This window comes from Pristis pectinata, chromosome 4, assembly GCF_009764475.1.
Source record: "Pristis pectinata isolate sPriPec2 chromosome 4, sPriPec2.1.pri, whole genome shotgun sequence".
Taxonomy (NCBI): domain Eukaryota; kingdom Metazoa; phylum Chordata; class Chondrichthyes; order Rhinopristiformes; family Pristidae; genus Pristis; species Pristis pectinata.
Window position 1 is genome coordinate 17,306,463 of NC_067408.1, and position 18,323 is coordinate 17,324,785.

The window sequence follows — 18,323 nt, forward strand, 5'->3', positions numbered from 1 at the left end:
TTGTGATATTCCACTTTACAGTGGAAGGAACATGGGGATGAGATTTTTATGCAGGATTAATCGTGTAAGTTTTATTTTGGTTACTTGGAAGTTGGGGGCCCTTTAGAAGATGCTCCACACAGTTGGGTATGATTTTGGCATTTGTATTCTGACTTAAAGTGAGAAAGGGTATTTTGATTAGTTGAAGATGAAAGTTGTCATCTGGGATTTTGGACCATTTTTATTGTCAAGGAAAAGATGGTGGGACTAGATTATTTTTAAGGGTTTTACTTTCAAACAGTGTATCCATAAAGTAAGGTCAATAAGTCCAGTCATTTGGTACAAATACTAAAACCAGGCAGGCAAACCTGTGGAGTTCACAACCGCATAATGAGAGTCAATTTCAATTGCCTTATCCCATGGCCGTTACTAAGAACGGCCTCCCTTGTCGTCCAGTGGAAGTAATATTTGTCAGTTGCTACTTCTGTGCAGGACGTGGTCTCTGCAGTGTTAAGTGGTTAAGTTTTTTAAAAATATTGCAGCAATGTTTTGAGCAGTTTCCAACCTCCCAGGGCCCAACAGCTTCTGGGACCTGGAGAGCACTTGGTCTGCACATAGAACTTCCAAAGTTGCAGCTTCTGGTCCTTCCTTTGTTTGAAAAATTCCTTCGTTAACTTCTGCTTCATCATATCCTGCCATCTGATCTGGGCAAATGGGAACTCCATGGAGTTCCCTGCTTTTGGGTCTGGCCATGTTGGCCACCTGATAGGTTGGAAACTACCTTTTTATGGGTCTTGTCTCCTTGATTGACTCTCTTCCATGTATTTATCTGCACCCTTTGTGCTTGAAGTAAGGAAAGCATGTTGTCTGCAATATCCTTGATGTCCTCCACAGCTGGTGAGCACTGCAGGATCTGGAGGGCATCAAATGGACATGACTCTATTTGATAAGTTTCCCATCTGTTCTTCTAGTTAGATAGAAACATAGAAAAACTACAGCACAATTCAGGCCCTTCAGCCTACAAAGCTGTGCCGAACATGTCCCTACCCTAGAAATTACTAGGCTTACCCATAGCCCTCTATTTTACTCAGCTCCATGTACCTATCTAACAGTGTCTTGAAAGACCCTATCGTATCAGCCTCCACCACCGTTTCCGGCAGCCCATTCCACGCACTCACCACTCTGAGTAAAAAAACTTACTCCTGACATCTCCTCTATATCTACTCCCCAGCACCTTAAACCTATGTCCTCTTATGGCCACCAATTCAGCCCTGGGGAAAAGCCTCTGACTACCTACCCTATCAATACCTCTCATCATCCACACCTCTATCAGGTCCCCCCTCATCCTCAGTCTCTTCAAGGAGAAAAGGCCGAGTTCCCTCGACCTGCTTTCATAAGACATGCTCCGCATTCCAGGCAGCATCCTTGTAAATCTCCTCTGCACCCTCTCTATGGCTTCCACATCTTTCCTGTAGTGAGGCAACCAGAACTGAGCACGGTATTCCAAGTGGGGTCTGAACAGGAACCTATATAGCTGCAATAATACCTCTCAGCTCCTAAATTCAATTCCTCGATTGATGAAGGACAATACACCGTATGCCTTCTTAACCACAGAGTCAACCTGCACAGCCACTTTGAGCATCCTATGGACTCGGACCCCAAGATCCCTCTGATTCTCCACACTGCCAAGAGTCCTACCATTAAGACTATATTCTGCCAACATATTTGACCTACCAAAGTGAACCACTTCACACTTATATTGGTTGAACTGCATCTGCCACTTCTCAGCCCAACTCTGCCCTCCAAACTATCCACAACACCCCCAACCTTCGTGTCATCCACAAACTTACTAACCCACCCCTCCACTTCCTCATCCAGGTCGTTTATAAAAATCACAAATAGTATGGGTCCCAGTACAGATCGCTGAGGTACACCACTGGTCACCGACCTCCTCTCAGAATACGACCCTTCAACAACCACTCTTTGCCTTCTGTGGGCCAGCCAGTTCTGGATCCACACTGCTATGTCCCCTTGGATCCATGTCTCCTCGCCTTTTCCATAAGCCTCGCATGGGGTACTTTATCAAATGCCTTGCTGAAATCCATATACACTATATCTACTGCTCTCCCTTCATTGATGTGCTTAGTCACATCCTCAAAAAAAAAATCAATTAGGCTCATAAAGACAGGACCTGCCCTTGGCAAAGCCATGTTGACTATTCCTAATCATATTATACCTCTCCAAATGTTCATAAATCCTGCCTCTCAGGATCTTCTCCATCAGCTTACCAACTACTGAGGTAAGACTCACCGGTCTATAATTCCCTGGGCTATCCCTACTCCCCCTCTTGAATAAGGGAACAACATCTGCAGCCCTCCAATCTTCCGGAACCTCTCCCATCTCCATTTACAACGCAAAGATCATCATCAGAGGATCTGCAATCTCATCCCTCGCCTCCTACAGCAACCTGGGTACATCTCATCTGGTCCCGGTGACTTATCTAACTTGATACTTTCCAAAAGTTTCAGCACCACTCTTTTCTAATATCTACGTGCTCAAGCTTTTCAGGCCGCTGCAAGACCCACTATAATCCCCTAGATCTTTTTTTCCATGGTGAATACTGACGTAAAGTATTCATTAAGTACTTCTGCTATTTCTTACAGATCCATACACAGTTTCCCACTGCTGCACTTGATAGGCCCTATCCTTTCTTATCTCATCCTCTTACTCTTCACATACTTGTAGAACACCTTGGGGTTTTCCTTAATCCTGCCTGCCAAGGCCTTCTCATGTCCCCTTCTGGCTCTCCTAATCTTTCTTAAGTTCCTTCCTTTTAGCCTCTTACTCCTCCAGATCTCTAACATTACCTAGCTCTCTGTACCTTTTGTATGCTTTTCTTTTCCTTTTGACTAGATTTATTATAGCCTTCGTACACCACAGTTCCTGTATCCTATCTCATCGGAACATGTCTATGCAGAGCTCCACACAAACACCCCCTGAATATTTGCCACGTATCTTCTGTACTTTTCCCTGAGAACATCTGTTCCCAATTTAGTCTTCCAATTTCCTGCCTGAGAACCTCATAATTCCCTTTACTCCAACTAAATGTCTTTCTAGTCTGTCTGTTCCTCTCTCTCTCCAATGCTATTGTAAAGGAGATAGAATTATGATCACTTTCACCAAAATGATCACCCACTGAGAAATCTGATAGCTGACCAGGTTCATTTCCCAATATCAAACCAAGCATGGCCTCTCCTCTTGTAGGTCTATTTACATACTGTATCAAGAACCCTTCCTGAACACACCTAACAAACTCCACCCCATCTAAACCCCTCACTGTCTGGAGATGCCAGTCGATGTTTGGGAAATTAAAATCCCCCATCACAACAACTTTTATTCTCACACCTTTCTAGGATCTGCTTCCCTATCTGCTCCTCAATAAACCTGTCACTGTTGGGCGGCCTATATTTAAAAAAACACCCAGCAAATTTATCGACCCCCTTCCTGTTCCTAACCTCCACCCACAGAGACTGTAGACAATCCCTCCACAACGTCCACTGTTTCTGCAGCCAGGACACTATCTCTGATCAACAGTGCCACTCCCCCACCTCTCTTGCCTCCCTCCCTGTCCTTCCTGAAACATCTAAAACCCGGCACTTGAATCAACCACTCCAGCCTCGGAGCCATCTAAGTCTCCGTAATGGCCACCACATCATAGTTCCAAGTATCGATCCAAGCTCTAAGCTCATCCGCCTTGTTCACAATACTCCTTGCGTTAAAATAGACACATCTCAAGCCTGTCTGAACACGTCCCTTCTCTATCACCTGCCTATGGTACTTACTCCTAGCCTCCTCTATTTGAGAGCCAAATACCTTTTTCCCCAGTCTCTCCAGTACGGATCCCACCCCCCAACAATTCTAGTTTAAACTCTCCCCAGTAGCCTTAGCAAACCACCCCGCCAGTATGTTGGTCCCCCGGGATTCAAGTGCAACCCGTCCTCTTTTAACAGGTCATACCTGCCCCAAAACTGAATCCCTGCTCCTTACTCCAATCCCGCAACCACGCATTTAACCTCCTCCTCATTCTGTTCCTATACCCACTGTCACTTAGCACAGGGAGTAATCTGGAAATTACTACCTTTGAGGTCCTGCTTCTCAACTTCCTTCCTAATTCTCTATAGTCTCTTTTCAGGACCTCATTCCTTTCCCTACCTATGTCATTGGTACCAATATGTACCATGACCTCTCGCTGTTCTCCCTTCCCCCTTCAGGATATCTTGGATGCGATCCGAAACATCCCAGACCCTGGCAGCTGGGAGGCAAACTACCTTCCGAGTTTCTTTCCTGTGTCCACAGAATCGCTTGTCTGCCCACCTAACTATAGAGTCCCCTATCACTAGTGCCCTCCACAGTCCTTCCCTACCCATCTGAGCCACAGGACTGGGCTCTGTGCCAGAGACACTGCCACTGTTGCTTCCCCCCAGGTAGGCTGTCTCCCCCAACAGTACTCAAGCAGGAGTACTTATTGTCAAGGGGTACAGCCACAGGGGTACTCTCTAGTACCTGACTCTTCCCCTTCCCCTTTCCCTTCCCCCTCCTGACTGACCCAATTGCCTGATTCCGATGGTCCCAGCGTGACCACCTGATAACTCCTCTCTATCACCTCCTCATTCTCCCTGATCAGACTAAGGTCATCGAGCTGCATCTCCAGTTCCCTAACACGGTCCCTCAGGAGCTGCAGCTCGACACACCGGGTGCAGATGTAGCCCTCCCAGAGGCAGAGAGACTCCAGGAACTCCCACATCTGACACACAGTACAGGAAACAGCACTCATACCCCTTCCTTAACTCAACTCGCCTACCTTTCCTCACCCCTTTACACCTAAACCCCTTGAGCCAAAGCCCAGAACACTCTGCTCCCTCTCACTCAGCTGCCCGCTCTGATGTTGCCTGCTGGATATGGCGGTTGGCTTTTTAAGCTGCTCGCGCCACTCTACCACTTAAAGCTTTTACAACCCTTATAAAAGTACCTTATAAAAACACTAACCCTAATAAATTACAACCCTATTAAAAACTAAGCCTTATACTTAAAATCCTAATAAAAAGAAAAACTTATCTGCTCCAAAGTCCTCTGAAGCGAAGCCCATGAAGCCTCCGGTTTTTACTGTTTTTTCTCTGTCCCCACTTTTCAAGCTGCCCGTGCAGTCCAGCCCCTGCTCTACCACTTAAAACTTGTTTTAAAAAAAAATTACTTGACACCATTTGAGTTTTGTACTTAAAAGAAAAATGTGGCTGATATTTTTCCTTTAAAATAACTAGTAAAAATGAAATGATCTGCTCACTATCTACTGATGTTTCTGGGAGCTTGCTGCTTGTAGTTTGCCTGTTTTCTGTATTACAACAATGACAACATCAAGAAAGACAAACTGAGGTCCGTGACTCATGGTGTTCTGCAGCGATCTGTTCTGGGACTCCCTGCTGTTTGTGATTTTCATAAGTGACTTGGATGAAGAAGTGGCAGGTGGGTGAGCAAGTACATGGATGACACGAAGGTTGGAGAAGTTGTGGATAGTGTAGAAGGTTGTCATAGGTTACAATGGGATATTAGCAGGATGCAGTGCTGGACAGAAGTAGCAAATGAGTTCAATCTCGACAAGTGTGAAGTGATGCATTTGGAAGAACGAGCTTGAAGGCAGAGTACCTGGTCAATGGCAGGATTCTTAGCACTGTGGAGGAACAGGGAGATCTTGGAGTCCAAGTACATAGGTCCCTCAAAGTTGCTGCACAAGTTGATAGGGTGGTTAAGAAATCGTATGGTGTGCTGGCCTTCATTAGCCGGGGGATTGTGTTCGAGACCCGAGAGGTAATGTTGCAGCTCCTTAAAACTCTGGTTAGACCATACTTGGAGTATTGTGTTCAGTTCTGGTTGCCACATTATTGGAAGGATGTGGAAGCTTTGGAGCAGGTGCAGAGGGTGTTGCCTGGATTAGAGAATGTGTCTTATGAGGAGAGGTTGAATGAGCTGGGTTTTATTCTTTGGAGCAACAAAGGATGAGGGCCAACTTGATAGGGGTGTATAAGACTACGAGAGACATAGAGTGGACAGCCAGTACCTTCTCCGCAGGGTGGCAATGGCCAAAACTACAAGTCATCTGTTTAAAGTCAGAGGAGGAAGGTTCAGGGTAGATGTTAGAAGTAGTATTTTTTTTTTTGCACAGAGTAGTGGGTGGCCTGGAATGCACTGTTGGTGGGTGGGGTGATAGGGTCATTGAAGAGACTCTTTAGATAGGCACATGGATAAAAGAAAATTAGAGGGTTATGGGAGATGGAGAGGGGGGGAAAGATTGCATATGGATAAGGTTTATATTGGTCGGCACAACATCGCAGGCTGAAGGGCCTGTGCTATGCTGTTCTATGTTCTACTGCAGATGCTGGAATCTGGAGCAAAGAAAAACTACTGAAGGAACTCGGTGGGTTAGGCAGCATCTGTAGAGGGAGTGGACAGTTGATGTTTTGGGTCTTGAGGGGTGGAAGTGTCAAATGGAAAGCATATGGTTCCCAGGAAATAGCAGATGATTCCCAGAAAATAACAGATGACTGAATCATGTAAAGAACTCTGCCAATCTTCAGTGACTACAGAAGAGATGATAAAATTCCTTTATTTTACTCATTAAAATTGTGACAACAGATTCATAGTTTTGGGGCCTTGGTTATTCTCTGATCTTTCAAGAAGCTTTATTGGGCAAAATGCTTTTGGGCCATCCAGATATAGTGACTGGCACTGCATAAATGCACATTTCTTGTTCTTTCTAAGATCTTTTAATAAGTGGTTTTAGCAGCATACTAGCTGGTGAATCTATATTGTGGTAAGTTGATACCTCCTGGATGTGGAGCGAAGAAGCAGAAGTGTACATTCAACTGATAAGATCACCAAGAATAACTAAGATCCCAAAACTGATACTTTTGTCACAAATTTATTAGTAAAAATACAGGAATTTTGTCATCTTTTCTCTAGTTACTGAAGAATGGTTGAGTTCTTTGTAATTTGGTCACCTGCTATTTATTGGGAACCACATGTTTTCCATTTGACACTTCCATCCGTCCCCTAGCCTGCCAACTCCCCTCACACCCAATGCCCCCAGCAAAAAATGATTGTCTTTGCATAGAGAAAAGGAGATACTAAGCAAAGGAGCGTTCAATGAATTTGTATCCGAGGGTTGCCTGCCACTACTGCACTTAGTTCAGTTTCCGATTAATTACTGCCAGTCATTATCCAATTCCAAATGTTGTGTATTGAGCGTAGTCTTCAGGTGATAAAAGGGTCTTGGCATCTGGAACTGACTGCAGCAGAGCTCCATGCTGACAAATCATCTTGGCTGTTGCCCAAGGCTGCCCAGCTGTCAGTGAAGAAAATTACCTTTTCTATCACACTAATTGACCACTTGCTGTGATGACTCCCATAAACACAAAATAAAGCAGAAAATGACAATGTTGGCACCTTCCAAATAACAAGTGATTATTTACAGCAGGTTCTCAACTGTCTGCTTTGAATGCAGAGGCTGTCCTGCTTTACCAGTTGTAATGAATGGCTCATTCGCACAGATGATCAGTGTATGCAAAATGATCAGATGCAATGGTCATATTATAATGACTGTACTAGAAGCCTGAGTTGTGTGACAGAACAGTTACTCAGGACGTCTCTGAATGCACTGTACCACTGAGCATGGGCTGGGTCCTGTGTAACACCACCTCAAACACTCGATGGGTGTATTGCTGAATATCAAAGTTGAGTTTATTGTCAATGTACTTGGTATACGTATGCACAGGTGCAATGAAAAACTTATTTGCGGCAGCATCACAGGCACATAGCGTCATGTAAGCAGCTTTCACAAGAAAAACATAAACAACTACACTTTTTACAAGAAAGAACACATTTAGAGTGGAAAAAAGAACAAGCTCCATTTTAGAGCAGTGATTTAAAGTGGTGATAGTGTTGCTAAACTGTAGTGATTAGGGTTGTGCCAGTTGGTTCAAGAACTGAATGGTTGAAGGGAAGTAGCCATTCTTGAACCTGGTGGTGTGGGACTTCAGGCTTCCGTACCTCCTACCTGATGGTAGCTGTGAGAAGATGGCATGGCTCAGATGGTGGGGATCTCTTTTTCTTTTTTCAACCTTTTTATTGAATTTCAAATTAATATACATAGCAATAGTGATTATACACATGGTGCAAAGAGATTGGAGTTACAATAATAACAGTTGACATATACACAGGGAGTAAAATATATAATATGAACCTCCCAATCTCTTACTAAGTGAACATGATACAAAAGAATTTGAAAAGAAATTTAATTATAGAAGCACAAAACTACAGCACAGAAAACAGGCCATTTGGCCCTTCTAGTCTGTGCCGAAACATTCTGCTAGTCCCATTTACCTGCCTCCAGCCCATACCCCTCCAGACCTCTCTCGTCCATGTATCTATGCGATTTACTCTTAAAAGTTAAGAGCGAGCCCACATTTACCACATCAGATGGCAGCCCATTCCATACTCCCACCACTCTGAGTGAAGAATTTCCCTTTAATGTTCCCCCAAACCTTTCCCCTTTCACCCTAAAGCAATATTTATATGAAAAGAGAATCCCCAAATTTAAAAAAAAAATGAAAGCAAACCAAAAACTTCAAGAAAAGCTGGACTGTTATTTCTTTGGTTGAAAAACATTATTATGCCGTTAGCTCCGCTCCTCTATATTCAAATAAAAGGTTAATGAAAGGGATTCGAAAAAGGTCTGCTTGCATCTTATGGAAATACTGAATAAATGGACTCCAAACTGTCCAAGAGATCCATTCTATTTAAATGGAAGGATCCTATACCTCCTACCACATTTCAATGGTTTTCTCAAACTATAACATGTTTAAACTTAGAAAAAAATTAGGAGTGGTAGTTGATCCTTCGCTTAAATTTGGGGATCTTTAATGATGTGCCTCTGATGCATTGTGAATGGAATGCATTGATTTGATGGCAGAATGAGTGTAAAGAAACATGCACTGATTGTATTTCCTTATGTTATGATCTTTGATAAATATAAAGTAATCTTTCAGACTCCAGTTGGGCTGTATCATGCTGAACCTGGCCTACAGCTGGAGATAGCTGCCCGCAACGTGGTTACTGGGTGCGTGAGGCTGATCTTGCTGGTCCTCTGCATCCTAGAATTAGGCAGTGAGGTCACAGCAGCAGCTTGGCACAGCAATCCTGCCCTAGGAATGCTCCAACAGGCATCAGCAGAGGCCAATACTGGGGTTGGAATTTTGGTCTTCTGTCAAAGCTGCAAATGACTTCGCCAGTTTTAACTTGGGTCAGATGGTGCATGATCTGAACCGCTGCCCGTGCTTGGCTCCTGTTCTAGTCCCACAGCCACTGTTACCTGCTGTGGGATGGGCCTGGCTGGAGGTCACCACTGCAGGGCCCATCTGTGAGGCAGAATGGATTGCAAGTGGGAACTGGCTTCAGGTAGCAGAACCTGCTGTCTACTGTGGAAGGGACTTTCACTCTTATTTTCAATCACATTTAAAAACAATGTATGAAAATCATAAAACAAATGAAAAACACAAGACAACTGTTAATAACTGAGTGAAATAAAGGTTTAAAGTGAAAATTTCACTAATTCGGATAACAAATTGATGACTTCTATCGAAATGAACGGTGCAATGTGTACCCTGTGTAATATGAGGAATATTGCTGAAGGTCACACTTGCCAGACTGTAGATATGTTAACCATTTCCCATACAAGCTCAACCATACCTTGCACTAGTAATTTGCATCTACAATATGATGTGTGATTTGCAAGGCTGTTAGCACTGTGACATTAATCTTAGACTGAAAGCCTTAGTTTTATCTGGACATGAATAGACACTGTCAGTCAATTTTTCAATGCTTTCATTTTATCCATTCTTTTTATTTTGAGTCTCAATATAAAACATCAGGGCTGGAAGTATATTTTAAAAGTTCCTGGAGATGAACGAAACTGCAGATACCGTTCTCTGGAGCAAAAAAAAACTGCTGTGGGAACTTAGGTGGGTCGCTCAATATCTGTGGAGGCAAAAGGATGAGCCCTTGCATCAACCTGAAATGTTGACCGTCCCCTTGTCTCCACAGATGCTGCTCCACCCACTGAGTTCCACCAGCAGTTTGTCTATTTTTTTATTGCTTTTAAAAGTTCCTCACTGCTTAGTGAAGTCTGACTTTCCTGGAACCAACACTAATTTAGCACTTCGCACACCAAAAAAATTGTTATCTTTTTACCTGGAAGACATTAAACTCCAAGAGAACCACGTAGACCCAGCTTGTGGAGACTGCTGTGGATAAAATGAAAATGGGAAGCAGACACAGGCAAGATAACAGCTGAAATGTGACAGGTTGGGGAAAGAGCAATTGACGGCGACAGTAAAGCCACATTGGAGAGGTCAAAGAACTTTGGTTTGAATTATCTGGGAAATGTTGGAAAATCCATGTCATGGTAGCAGCAACTCTGCTTATGTATATTACCAAGACGCCTCTACTGCCACGTTGAGGCCAGACGCAGGTTGGAGGAACAACACCTCGTATTCCGCCTTGATAGTCTCCAACCTGACAGCCTCAACATTGATTTTTTTTTTCTAACTTCCAGTAAGCACTCCTGTCTGTTTTCCTTCAACCCCCACCGCCCACTGTTTTCCCTCATTCCTGTTGTCCTTCACGCCTTCTCTTCCCCCTCCTGCCCTCAAGACCTGCCCACCTTCCTCCCTTTATTCCATGGTCCACTGTCCTGTCCTCAGATTCCTTCTTCAGCCCTTTGCCTCTTCCACCCACCACTCCCTTTAACTCTCCCCTTCCCCCACCCACCTACCTTCCCCCCTCTCACCTGGCTTCACCCATCACCTGCCAGCTCGTGCTCCTCCCCCGACCCCTTTATTCTGGCTTCTGTCCTCTTCCTTTCCAGTCCTGACGAAGGGTCTCTGCCCAAAATGTCGACTGTTCATTTCCCTCCATAGATGCTGGCTGACCTGAGTTCCTCCAGCGTTTTGTTTGTTATTACCAAGCTCGATTCCCATGCAAACTCTGCAGGATCAACATTGCTGTTTGTTTTTAGCTAGGGATTTGACTGCATTTTGATATTCAATATATTTTAATTTAATTGAATTAAATTTAATGGATTAAGTTTTATTGTATGCTGTTTTCAATATTTAAATTACATTTAATTTTTATGGTTTTTGTATGCTCTGAATGTCTATCAGAAACATTCAATATGTTTGACAGTCAGCTAAACCAGGAGGCATAGTCTTGCACTCAGCAATTTTCCCCCAGGCTTGTTGTTCCTGCCACTCCTGTGACAAAATTAGATTGTGAAAGGACTGCCACTTCATGGGTTTTGCCACATAGGAATTGGAAAGACATGAACCAGCAATCTGGCATGATGGATTTTTGCTTGTAATTAGCTGAAAGGAAACCATGGATGATTAATAGCTGATACGAAGTTCTCGTCCATGCTTTGACTGATGAGCAACTTTCCTTATTCAAACTTGCCAAAGCTGAACATGAGGTTTACTAGGACCAATTAGCAAGAAGAGCTCTGTGACTGATGCATGACAACAGTTTTCTTGTAAGGAATTGCTGTGGGAAGAGTTTTATGCAGGATGTGTTGATACAAAAAAGCCTTGTCATTTCCCTTCAGTGCTATTGGTATATGACCTGATAGCATGATGCTTTCATGTTCTTGCATATTTACTTATCCACCAGTGAATTACTATTGACTTCTTGATGCGGAACTCTTGCTTGTCAAGAAATTGAGATTTTTATTGAATGCGCAACAACTTGGTTAATACCTCGAGTGAGATCATCACAGAAACCATCTTGAGCTGAAAAGTGGATTTATTAAGAGAAGCACGATGGAGTTGGAATCTACAGAGATTACATCTGTATTTACCAGGTGGCATTCCATTAACTATTTGTAACTCCTACTCAATGGGGAAATCTCCTGTTCATTGGAAAAATCACTTGGGATTATCTGTAGAGACATTGCCTGTGATCAGCAGTATCCCTATAAGAACTGACAGCCCACCACCTCATTGATGCATTCATTAGTAAATTGTGGTCAATGATGTATAGTAAAGAGTTGTGCATTCTTCTTGGGCATAGATTCTTGCCACTTCCAGGTTATTTAACAGCACAACACCTTCCCATAATAAAAACAGCAAAATGAAGGAAGCACTTATCAGGTCTGACAGCATCTCTGGAAAGAAATGATGTTTTGGGGCTGGTTTTTATTTTGGGCTTCCAGTGTCTGCAGTTTTTATCTGCACTTCCTTCCCCCCACTCCCCCCTCTCCACCCTGGGGAAAATTGCTGACTGCAAGACTCAGCCTCCCGGTTTAGCTGACTGTCAAACATTGAATGTTTCTGATAGACATTCAGAGTATTCAAAAACCATAAAAATTAAATGCAATTTAAATATTGAAAACAACATACAATAAAATTTAATCTATTAAACTCAAAATTGAGTATCAAAATGCAGTCAAATCCCTGGCTAAAAGCAAATAGCAATGTTGATCCTTCACAGTTTGCATGGGAATCGAGCTTGGTAATAACAAAATGCTGGAGGAACTCAGCAGGTCAGCCAGCATCTATGTTGTTAATACAACAACAATATTAACAACATATTAATATTAACAACATCTATCATTGTTAATACAACAATGTTGTATTACCTCCTACTTATTCTTATTTAACTCAAACAATTCTCTATCCATGGAATCACCTGAAACACATCTTGTTGTAGACACGAGAGTGCAGATGCTGGAAATCTGGAGCAACACAAAATGCTGGTGGATCTCGGCAGGTCAGGCAGCATCTATGGAGGGAAATGGACAGTCAACATTTCGGGTCGAGGCCCTTCAGCCCTGAAGAAGGGCCTTGACCTGAAATATTGACTATCCATTTCCCTCTTTAAATGCTATTTGATCTGCTGAGTTCCTCCAGCATTTTGTGCTGCAAACAATTCTTATTGTAGGGAGCAGAATGCTCAACCCTTACTTTCCACCCCTCTTGGATCCTATTCATCTCCTTCCTGGTGCCTATTAGTGGTGATAGGCAGAAGGATAATTGGAAGTCTTGTTGTGAAATGTCCATGTGCATTATTGGCAAGAATAACTTGGTGATGTAGTTTAACTGAATGAAAAACACTATGATGCTGGAGGAACTCAGCAGGCCAGGCAGCATCTGTGGAGAAAAGCAGGTGGTCAATGTTTCGGGTCAGGACCCTTCAGGACTGAAGATGGGTGAAGGGGAAGCCCGATATATAGGAGGGAAAAGCAGAGCAGTGATAGGTGGACAAAAGAGGGGAGACTGCGTGGGCACAAGGTGGTGATAGGTAGATGCAGGTAAGAAATAGTGATAGGCAGGTGCGGGGGAGGAGGGGGAGAGCAGATCCACTGGGGGATGGGTCAAAGGTAAAGAGGGGGAAAAAAAAGAGTGAGGTCTCCAGCATCGTCGTGTTTTCCATCCAGATTCCAGCATCTGTGGTCCTCTATCTTTCTGGTATGGTTTAACTGTTGTTTTTTCGGTAACTTGAAAAGAGAAGTGGAAATACTTGGGGGGGGGGGGGGGGCATTTATCCTCTGTGCTTAAATGTGCAATGTAGCAATCTATTCAGGTTGAATGTTGGCTTCATTGGAACTGGATTTCAGAAAGAATGGCAATTCGGTAATGTCATGATGACCACAAGTCAGAATAGTTATTAGATTTGGTAGTTCACTTGACCTGCCAGTGACAAAACATTTCGGATTTGTTTTTTTGATCACAGTTGATTGTGGCTCTATCAGTACAACTTTTCTCCATGTTAGATTTGCAGCCATTCATTGCAAGCCATTTTAAAATGATGAATAAAATAGTATTTTGATTGCCTGGTTCTGTAGCAGTGTGGTAGCAGTAGTTACCCTACTGTAAAAGTCACTGATTTGTGTTAATGGTGACGTGTTGATGGTTAATTACTGCACTTTGTAAAAGATGGTCTGTCCAACCAGAAATACTATCACTTGTATCAATGAACTGTAACCCTGTGGCACATGCCAAAGATGTGTGGGTTGGTAGGTTAATTGTCCACTGTAAAGTGCATCTAACGTTTAGGTAAGTGGTGGAATCTGGGAGATGTTAATGGAAATGTGCTGACAGTAGGTTAGAGAAAATTAGTGGAGAAATGGGCTTGCTTTTTGTCCTGACAAAGGCTTGCTTTTTGGAAAATCAAAATGTTCATGCTGACTAATTAAGAAATGTCAAAAATATATAAAGAGCAACATTTGCAGGAATTCTTCAGACCAAGACGACTGGTAACCTGTGACGAAATTTAGGTCGCTAAGAGTGAGTCAAGCAAGTGTCACTAATTTGAGATAAGACACTTTAAGCTACAGAAAATGGTAAGGTAACGAATAACCTCACTAAATGCTAAACCAAGCATGAACAACCATTAGAAACATAGAAAACCTACAGCACAATTCAGACCCTTCGGCCCAGAAAGCTGTGCCGAGCGTGTCCCTACCCTAGAAATTACTAGGCTTACCCATAGCCCTCTATTTTTCTCAGCTCCATGTACCTATCCAACAGTCTCTTGAAAGACCCTATCGTATCTGCCTCCACCACTGTTGCTGGAAGCCCATTCCACGCACTCACCACTCTCTGAGTAAAAAAACTTTCCTCTGACATCTCTATACCTACTCCCCAGCACTTTAAACCTATGTCCTCTTGTGGCAATCATTTCAGCCCTGGGAAAAGGCCTCTGACTATCTACCCGATCAATGCCTCTCATCATCTTCTACACCTCTATCAGGTCCCCCCTCGTCCTGCGTCGCTCCAAGGAGAAGAGGCCGAGTTCCCTCAACCCGTTTTCATAAAGCATGTTCCTCATCCAGGCAGTATCCTTGTAAATCTCCTCTGCACCCTCGCTATAGCTTCCACGTCCTTCCTGTAGTGAGGTGACCAGAACTGAGCACAAGACTCCAAGTGGGGTCTGACCAGGGTCCTATATAGCTGCAACATTACCTCTCGGCTCCTAAATTCAATTCCACGATTGATGAAGGACAATACACCGTATGCCTTCTTAACCACAGAGTCAACCTGCACACCCACTTTGAGCGTCCTATGGACTCGGACCCCAAGATCCCTCTGATCCTCCACACTGCCAAGAGTCCTACCATTAAGACTATACTCTGCCATCATATTTGACCTACCAAAGTGAACCACTTCACACTTATCTGGCTTGAACTGCATCTGCCACTTCTCAGCCCAGCTTTGCATCCTATCTATGTCCCGCTGTAACCTCTGACAGCCCTCCATACTATCCACAACACCTCCAACCTTTGTGTCATCTGCAAACTTACTAACCCACCCCTCCACTTCCTCATCCAGGTCATTTATAAAATCACAAAGAATAAGGGTCCCAGAACAGATCCCTGAGGTACACCACTGGTCACCGACCTCCATGCAGAATATCACCCTTCAACAACCACTCTTTGCCTTCTGTGGGTCAGCCAGTTCTGGATCCATATTGCAATGTCCCCTTGGATCCCGTGCCTCCTTACTTTCTCAATAAGCCTTGCATGGGGTACCTTATCAAATGCCTTGCTGAAATCCATATACGCTACACCTACTGCTCTCCTTTCATCGATGTTTGGTCACATCCTCAAAAAAAATTCAATCAGGCTCGTAAGGCAGGACCTGCCCTTGACAAAGCCATGCTGACTATCCCTAATAACCATTCTGTAGGATTGTCCAGTGGGAGGAAAAAAAAATCACTGCATGTGATATGTTGTTACAAAGAAATAGTTTTACTTGCAAAAGGAGTGCACCTACTGTGGTCTGAATGGCCACTTCATGCACCAAGTATTTCAAGATTTCATAATTAGTGAGATGCTAATATTGTTGTACTGATTTGGGAATAGGAAAGCAATGGTGCCTTTCAAACAACATCACCTGATCTCTATAAAGTCAAGTGTCCGAAAGCAGTGCATTCTCAAATGTTATACATTAAAGTCTTACGGCAGAGGATTTGCTTTAACTTCTAAACCTTCAAAGATTTAAAGTAAAATTTAATTTTTGGATATTTAGGGTGTTAATATTGATGTCACCATCCATGATTAGACCGACAATAATAGCTTGGAAAGAATTATACTCTTTTTATTTCTGGATGAAGCCCTTGTATATTTGACCTGTAGTGTTGTGACAGCATGTATGCCAATTGTTAATGGTGTTAATTTTTTGGTCTGTTTTTACTCAGACTTTGTGAATTGATAATGATTTTGATTCTCTTTTGTGCTTTCTTTTCCTCAAGAACCTCAATTTTATGCTTTTTAGCCATATTCTTTGGTTCAAGCTCATTTTTCTTATTTTTCCTTTCATGTCATCGTTGCATTTGTTATTTCAGATGTGCTGCTTTCAATTCTGGATCACTTTAAGATGTTGAGAGTTTGTCTTGTACACGTACCCTTAATCCATCCTGCAGCAGGTGTTGTGTGGATCTTTTGGCTTCTGCCATCTGAGACTTGCTTTCTTCACATCCTTATTTTATCAAACTTAGTTTTTTGAAACATGTGCTTTGAAAAGCAAAGTCAAGAAGCTGTATCCCGTGAGGTTTTTGAGTAGTGGTTCCTCTGGGTGTTTTTGTCTGGATATAAGCAAATATGTTTTGATGTATTATTTCTTCATTCTACTCTCCAGACTGTTAACACTGGAATGCCTTCTGGACCTCTGAAAGCTTGGGGTCTGCACTGAAAACTTTGGGTTAATTTTGTGAGCTGCTAAAAGAAATGTCATAAGCTCTGCACAACCCACTTGCGCAAAGCAGTTTGGGTAAACCCAAAGACCTGAAGCAAAGTTTAAATTTTTTAAAGGCATTCATGGTTGTTGCTTTTGATGCATGCATGAATTTAGTTTCCAGTTCCAGATTTTGATATCTGCCAGAGTGTTGCACAAACCGCCTGCAGGACAAGTTACCCTGTGACACTAAAATCCTTTGTCCAATGATTTATCTGGAATGTTGTCCAACTGTCAGTTTCTTCTGAAATTGATGGCTTGGAATCTTTAGTGAGAAGTAAGGGTGAGGCCAGGACTGCTATAAAGAAGGAAATCTGACTGCATCTTCTGGAGTCTGCAGTAAGTGCAGAAACTACAAAGTTGCTGTTAGTAATATTACGTTCTTCAGGCAGCAATGTTGCATCTTTGTGTAATTGTCAGAAATCAGTGAGCGAACAAACTTAAGGTATTTACAAACTATCCTTGTAAAAAGGACCCTGAAAATTAAATACCTTGGTACCCAAGGCATAACCTAGTTTATTTACACAAGATTACCACTTCACAAAAGTTCAAGCGGAACGCTCGTTTTTCAAGCCTGTCGTGAAACCTTGTTTGGAGGTTGATGCATTTGAAAAGTAAGGGAATTAGAGTTTAAGGGAAACTGGCACAGAAGAGGAGATGAAGATGAAGGTAGATCAGCCATGATATTGAATGGTGGGGCAGGCTTGAAGTCAGGGTGGCCTACTCCTGTGCAAAGCATATATTCTTAGTTTACTTGGGGAGTTGAAGGGTCTGGCAAACTGGTGGTAGGCTATATCATCTCTGTTGCTGAGAGGTACTTCCATGTGTTCTTACCTGGACAACCCCTCCAGCTTTTGAGGTTCTGATCATGCTCGGTTGGCTCTGGCTGCTCCTATTTCATCCACATGCCTGACACCAGATGCCTATAATGTGCACTTCCACTTGTGCACTGGGAAGCAGTCCCCACGAGGACAGAAATTGCCTCATGGGCATCCTCAAATTCTCCTTTAACTTTGACTATACATTGATTTGTGGGAATCCTAACCAATAAAGATCAAGCTGGCAGAGAATCTCCAGGAGAGCCCCAATTCTAAAACACAGTGCATGCAGAGGTTGTGTGCGGATGGAGTGCACAATGCACTGATTTGCACTACAGAGCTGCACATACCCTGTGTGTCAGGGTCTGTGGATCCCACAAAGGACATACTGCTTCAGAACCTGCAGAACTGTAAGGGAAGCAAGTCGTGCCCAACCTGATGGGCAACTTAACAAGACAAGTGTGGGATTCCTGCCATCCTTGGGGACAAAAAGGGGTTTGCTGCTTGTTAAGATGGTCCAGATTTGGAGAAATGAGTTGATTAATTGTACAGCACAGAACTAGGCCTTTGACCCACCAAATCCATACCAACGATCAAATGTGTTTACACTGATCTCATTTTATTCTCTCAATGTTCTCATCAATTCTACCTTCCCCTTACCACTCGCCCACACACGAGGGGCAATTTACAA

The 18,323-nt window shown here is 43.1% G+C and overlaps 1 long non-coding RNA gene across 1 annotated transcript in view; it reads left to right on the top strand.

Moving 5' to 3' along the window:
• LOC127569709 (uncharacterized) overlaps positions 1-18,323 on the top strand; it is a 424,238-nt gene that overhangs the window by 7,710 nt on the left and 398,205 nt on the right. The gene's annotated exons all lie outside the window — the stretch shown is intronic.